Source organism: Anomaloglossus baeobatrachus, unplaced genomic scaffold, assembly GCF_048569485.1.
Source record: "Anomaloglossus baeobatrachus isolate aAnoBae1 unplaced genomic scaffold, aAnoBae1.hap1 Scaffold_427, whole genome shotgun sequence".
Taxonomy (NCBI): Eukaryota; Metazoa; Chordata; class Amphibia; order Anura; family Aromobatidae; genus Anomaloglossus; species Anomaloglossus baeobatrachus.
The window spans coordinates 196,587-204,175 of NW_027443605.1; positions in this window are offsets into that span (position 1 = coordinate 196,587).

A 7,589-nucleotide genomic window follows, 5' to 3' on the forward strand; every position below is an offset into this window, starting at 1 on the left:
AACGCAGGCAGATGCGCTCTGCAAATGTCTTGGCACTAGTGGGACTATAGCAAAGTCCAATAGCCACAGATAGGATGCCACTAGGTACACTGAGTGTTTGCTAGTATAATGGCTTACTTATAATTAGTTGGAGTGTGCAACGCAGGCAGATGCGCTCTGCAAATGTCTTGGCACTAGTGGGACTATAGCAAAGTCCAATAGCCACGTATAGGATGCCACTAGGTACACTGAGTGTTTGCTAGTAAAATTGCTTAGTTTAAAAAAGTTGGAGTGTGCAATGCAGGCAGACGTGCTCTGCAAATGTCTTTGCACTAGTGGGACTATAGCAAAGTCCAATAGCCACGTATAGGATGCCACTAGGTACACTGAGTGTTTGCTAGTATAATGGCTAAGTTAAAATTAGTTGGAGTGTGCAACGCAGGCAGATGCGCTCTGCAAATGTCTTGGCACTAGTGGGACTATAGCAAAGTCCAATAGCCACGTATAGGATGCCACTAGGTACACTGAGTGTTTGCTAGTATAATGGCTTACTTATAATTAGTTGGAGTGTGCAACGCAGGCAGATGCGCTCTGCAAATGTCTTGGCACTAGTGGGACTATAGCAAAGTCCAATAGCCACGTATAGGATGCCACTAGGTACACTGAGTGTTTGCTAGTATAATGGCTAAGTTAAAATTAGTTGGAGTGTGCAACGCAGGCAGATGCGCTCTGCAAATGTCTTGGCACTAGTGGGACTATAGCAAAGTCCAATAGCCACGTATAGGATGCCACTAGGTACACTGAGTGTTTGCTAGTATAATGGCTTACTTATAATTAGTTGGAGTGTGCAACGCAGGCAGATGCGCTCTGCAAATGTCTTGGCACTAGTGGGACTATAGCAAAGTCCAATAGCCACGTATAGGATGCCACTAGGTACACTGAGTGTTTGCTAGTATAATGGCTTACTTATAATTAGTTGGAGTGTGCAACGCAGGCAGATGCGCTCTGCAAATGTCTTGGCACTAGTGGGACTATAGCAAGGTCCAATAGCCACGTATAGGATGCCACTAGGTACACTGAGTGTTTGCTAGTATAATGGCTTACTTATAATTAGTTGGAGTGTGCAACGCAGGCAGATGCGCTCTGCAAATGTCTTGGCACTAGTGGGACTATAGCAAAGTCCAATAGCTACAGATAGGATGCCACTAGGTACACTGAGTGTTTGCTAGTATAATGGACCTGACATTACCTCTCTACTAACCAGAATCCCACAATGTCTGTCTGCTATTTCATCCTTCTTCTCTGTGCGATTCCTAAAACTTAACATGGACAAAACAGAATTCATTGTCTTTCCTCCTCCTCACTCATCTCCTCCAACAAGCCTTTCCATCAAACTCGATGGTTGCTTACTCTCCCCAGTCTCACAAGCTCGTTGCCTTGGAGTGACCCTCGACTCTGCTCTATCCTTCAAGCCACACATCCAAGCCCTCTTCACCTCATGCCGATTACAACTCAAAAACATCTCCCGGATCCGTGCTTTCCTTAACCAAGAATCAGCAAAAACATTAGTGCATGCCCTCATCATCTCCCGCCTCGACTACTGCAACCTCCTGCTCTCTGGCCTCCCTTCCAACACTCTTGCACCCCTCCAATCTATCCTAAACTCTGCGGCCCGCTTAATCCACCTCTCCCCTCGCTACTCCCCAGCCTCGCCACTCTGCCAATCCCTTCACTGGCTTCCCATCACCCAACGACTCCAGTTCAAAACACTAACTATGACATACAAAGCCATGCACAACCTGTCTCCTCCCTACATCTGTGACCTAGTCTCCCGGTACCTACCTGCACGCAACCTCAGATCCTCACAAGATCTCCTTCTCTGCTCCTCCCTTATCTCCTCTTCCCACAATCGCGTACAAGATTTCTCCCGTGCATCCCCCATACTTTGGAATGCTCTACCTCAGCACATCAGACTCTCCCCTACCGTGGAAAGCTTCAAGAGGAACCTCAAGACCCACCTCTTCCAACAAGCCTATAACCTACAACAGCCCTCAGTCCAGTAGACCACTGCGCAACCAGCTCTGTCCTCACCTATTGTACCATCACCCATTCCCTGTAGACTGTAAGCCCTCGCGGGCAGGGTCCTCTCTCCTCCTGTACCAGTCTGTTATGTACTGTTAATGATTGTTGTACGTATACCCTTTCACTTGTAAAGCGCCATGGAATAAATGGCGCTATAATAATAAATAATAATAATAATAATAATAATAATAATGGCTTACTTATAATTAGTTGGAGTGTGCAACGCAGGCAGATGCGCTCTGCAAATGTCTTGGCACTAGTGGGACTATAGCAAGGTCCAATAGCCACGTATAGGATGCCACTAGGTACACTGAGTGTTTGCTAGTATAATGGCTTACTTATAATTAGTTGGAGTGTGCAACGCAGGCAGATGCGCTCTGCAAATGTCTTGGCACTAGTGGGACTATAGCAAGGTCCAATAGCCACGTATAGGATGCCACTAGGTACACTGAGTGTTTGCTAGTATAATGGCTTACTTATAATTAGTTGGAGTGTGCAACGCAGGCAGATGCGCTCTGCAAATGTCTTGGCACTAGTGGGACTATAGCAAAGTCCAATAGCCACAGATAGGATGCCACTAGGTACACTGAGTGTTTGCTAGTATAATGGCTTACTTATAATTAGTTGGAGTGTGCAACGCAGGCAGATGCGCTCTGCAAATGTCTTGGCACTAGTGGGACTATAGCAAAGTCCAATAGCCACGTATAGGATGCCACTAGGTACACTGAGTGTTTGCTAGTAAAATTGCTTAGTTTAAAAAAGTTGGAGTGTGCAATGCAGGCAGACGTGCTCTGCAAATGTCTTTGCACTAGTGGGACTATAGCAAAGTCCAATAGCCACGTATAGGATGCCACTAGGTACACTGAGTGTTTGCTAGTATAATGGCTAAGTTAAAATTAGTTGGAGTGTGCAACGCAGGCAGATGCGCTCTGCAAATGTCTTGGCACTAGTGGGACTATAGCAAAGTCCAATAGCCACGTATAGGATGCCACTAGGTACACTGAGTGTTTGCTAGTATAATGGCTTACTTATAATTAGTTGGAGTGTGCAACGCAGGCAGATGCGCTCTGCAAATGTCTTGGCACTAGTGGGACTATAGCAAAGTCCAATAGCCACGTATAGGATGCCACTAGGTACACTGAGTGTTTGCTAGTATAATGGCTAAGTTAAAATTAGTTGGAGTGTGCAACGCAGGCAGATGCGCTCTGCAAATGTCTTGGCACTAGTGGGACTATAGCAAAGTCCAATAGCCACGTATAGGATGCCACTAGGTACACTGAGTGTTTGCTAGTATAATGGCTTACTTATAATTAGTTGGAGTGTGCAACGCAGGCAGATGCGCTCTGCAAATGTCTTGGCACTAGTGGGACTATAGCAAAGTCCAATAGCCACGTATAGGATGCCACTAGGTACACTGAGTGTTTGCTAGTATAATGGCTTACTTATAATTAGTTGGAGTGTGCAACGCAGGCAGATGCGCTCTGCAAATGTCTTGGCACTAGTGGGACTATAGCAAAGTCCAATAGCCACAGATAGGATGCCACTAGGTACACTGAGTGTTTGCTAGTATAATGGCTTACTTATAATTAGTTGGAGTGTGCAACGCAGGCAGATGCGCTCTGCAAATGTCTTGGCACTAGTGGGACTATAGCAAGGTCCAATAGCCACGTATAGGATGCCACTAGGTACACTGAGTGTTTGCTAGTATAATGGCTTACTTATAATTAGTTGGAGTGTGCAACGCAGGCAGATGCGCTCTGCAAATGTCTTGGCACTAGTGGGACTATAGCAAAGTCCAATAGCCACGTATAGGATGCCACTAGGTACACTGAGTGTTTGCTAGTATAATGGCTTACTTATAATTAGTTGGAGTGTGCAACGCAGGCAGATGCGCTCTGCAAATGTCTTGGCACTAGTGGGACTATAGCAAGGTCCAATAGCCACGTATAGGATGCCACTAGGTACACTGAGTGTTTGCTAGTATAATGGCTTACTTATAATTAGTTGGAGTGTGCAACGCAGGCAGATGCGCTCTGCAAATGTCTTGGCACTAGTGGGACTATAGCAAAGTCCAATAGCCACGTATAGGATGCCACTAGGTACACTGAGTGTTTGCTAGTAAAATTGCTTAGTTTAAAAAAGTTGGAGTGTGCAATGCAGGCAGACGTGCTCTGCAAATGTCTTTGCACTAGTGGGACTATAGCAAAGTCCAATAGCCACGTATAGGATGCCACTAGGTACACTGAGTGTTTGCTAGTATAATGGCTAAGTTAAAATTAGTTGGAGTGTGCAACGCAGGCAGATGCGCTCTGCAAATGTCTTGGCACTAGTGGGACTATAGCAAAGTCCAATAGCCACGTATAGGATGCCACTAGGTACACTGAGTGTTTGCTAGTATAATGGCTTACTTATAATTAGTTGGAGTGTGCAACGCAGGCAGATGCGCTCTGCAAATGTCTTGGCACTAGTGGGACTATAGCAAAGTCCAATAGCCACGTATAGGATGCCACTAGGTACACTGAGTGTTTGCTAGTATAATGGCTAAGTTAAAATTAGTTGGAGTGTGCAACGCAGGCAGATGCGCTCTGCAAATGTCTTGGCACTAGTGGGACTATAGCAAAGTCCAATAGCCACGTATAGGATGCCACTAGGTACACTGAGTGTTTGCTAGTATAATGGCTTACTTATAATTAGTTGGAGTGTGCAACGCAGGCAGATGCGCTCTGCAAATGTCTTGGCACTAGTGGGACTATAGCAAAGTCCAATAGCCACGTATAGGATGCCACTAGGTACACTGAGTGTTTGCTAGTATAATGGCTTACTTATAATTAGTTGGAGTGTGCAACGCAGGCAGATGCGCTCTGCAAATGTCTTGGCACTAGTGGGACTATAGCAAAGTCCAATAGCCACAGATAGGATGCCACTAGGTACACTGAGTGTTTGCTAGTATAATGGCTTACTTATAATTAGTTGGAGTGTGCAACGCAGGCAGATGCGCTCTGCAAATGTCTTGGCACTAGTGGGACTATAGCAAGGTCCAATAGCCACGTATAGGATGCCACTAGGTACACTGAGTGTTTGCTAGTATAATGGCTTACTTATAATTAGTTGGAGTGTGCAACGCAGGCAGATGCGCTCTGCAAATGTCTTGGCACTAGTGGGACTATAGCAAAGTCCAATAGCCACGTATAGGATGCCACTAGGTACACTGAGTGTTTGCTAGTATAATGGCTTACTTATAATTAGTTGGAGTGTGCAACGCAGGCAGATGCGCTCTGCAAATGTATTGGCACTAGTGGGACTATAGCAAGGTCCAATAGCCACGTATAGGATGCCACTAGGTACACTGAGTGTTTGCTAGTATAATGGCTTACTTATAATTAGTTGGAGTGTGCAACGCAGGCAGATGCGCTCTGCAAATGTCTTGGCACTAGTGGGACTATAGCAAAGTCCAATAGCCACGTATAGGATGCCACTAGGTACACTGAGTGTTTGCTAGTAAAATTGCTTAGTTTAAAAAAGTTGGAGTGTGCAATGCAGGCAGACGTGCTCTGCAAATGTCTTTGCACTAGTGGGACTATAGCAAAGTCCAATAGCCACGTATAGGATGCCACTAGGTACACTGAGTGTTTGCTAGTATAATGGCTTACTTATAATTAGTTGGAGTGTGCAACGCAGGCAGATGCGCTCTGCAAATGTCTTGGCACTAGTGGGACTATAGCAAAGTCCAATAGCCACGTATAGGATGCCACTAGGTACACTGAGTGTTTGCTAGTATAATGGCTAAGTTAAAATTAGTTGGAGTGTGCAACGCAGGCAGATGCGCTCTGCAAATGTCTTGGCACTAGTGGGACTATAGCAAAGTCCAATAGCCACGTATAGGATGCCACTAGGTACACTGAGTGTTTGCTAGTATAATGGCTTACTTATAATTAGTTGGAGTGTGCAACGCAGGCAGATGCGCTCTGCAAATGTCTTGGCACTAGTGGGACTATAGCAAAGTCCAATAGCCACGTATAGGATGCCACTAGGTACACTGAGTGTTTGCTAGTATAATGGCTTACTTATAATTAGTTGGAGTGTGCAACGCAGGCAGATGCGCTCTGCAAATGTCTTGGCACTAGTGGGACTATAGCAAAGTCCAATAGCCACAGATAGGATGCCACTAGGTACACTGAGTGTTTGCTAGTATAATGGCTTACTTATAATTAGTTGGAGTGTGCAACGCAGGCAGATGCGCTCTGCAAATGTCTTGGCACTAGTGGGACTATAGCAAGGTCCAATAGCCACGTATAGGATGCCACTAGGTACACTGAGTGTTTGCTAGTATAATGGCTTACTTATAATTAGTTGGAGTGTGCAACGCAGGCAGATGCGCTCTGCAAATGTCTTGGCACTAGTGGGACTATAGCAAAGTCCAATAGCCACGTATAGGATGCCACTAGGTACACTGAGTGCTAGTATAATGGCTTACTTATAATTAGTTGGAGTGTGCAACGCAGGCAGATGCGCTCTGCAAATGTCTTGGCACTAGTGGGACTATAGCAAGGTCCAATAGCCACGTATAGGATGCCACTAGGTACACTGAGTGTTTGCTAGTATAATGGCTTACTTATAATTAGTTGGAGTGTGAAACGCAGGCAGATGCGCTCTGCAAATGTCTTGGCACTAGTGGGACTATAGCAAAGTCCAATAGCCATGTATAGGATGCCACTAGGTACACTGAGTGTTTTCTAGTATAATGGTTAAGTTAAAATTAGTTGGAGTGTGCAACGCAGGCAGATGCCCTCTGCAAATGTCTTGGCACTAGTGGGACTATAGCAAAGTCCAATAGCCACGTATAGGATGCCACTAGGTACACTGAGTGTTTGCTAGTAAAATTGCTTAGTTTAAAAAAGTTGGAGTGTGCAATGCAGGCAGACGTGCTCTGCAAATGTCTTTGCACTAGTGGGACTATAGCAAAGTCCAATAGCCACGTATAGGATGCCACTAGGTACACTGAGTGTTTGCTAGTATAATGGCTTACTTATAATTAGTTGGAGTGTGCAACGCAGGCAGATGCGCTCTGCAAATGTCTTGGCACTAGTGGGACTATAGCAAGGTCCAATAGCCACGTATAGGATGCCACTAGGTACACTGAGTGTTTGCTAGTATAATGGCTTACTTATAATTAGTTGGAGTGTGCAACGCAGGCAGATGCGCTCTGCAAATGTCTTGGCACTAGTGGGACTATAGCAAAGTCCAATAGCCACAGATAGGATGCCACTAGGTACACTGAGTGTTTGCTAGTATAATGGACCTGACATTACCTCTCTACTAACCAGAATCCCACAATGTCTGTCTGCTATTTCATCCTTCTTCTCTGTGCGATTCCTAAAACTTAACATGGACAAAACAGAATTCATTGTCTTTCCTCCTCCTCACTCATCTCCTCCAACAAGCCTTTCCATCAAACTCGATGGTTGCTTACTCTCCCCAGTCTCACAAGCTCGTTGCCTTGGAGTGACCCTCGACTCTGCTCTATCCTT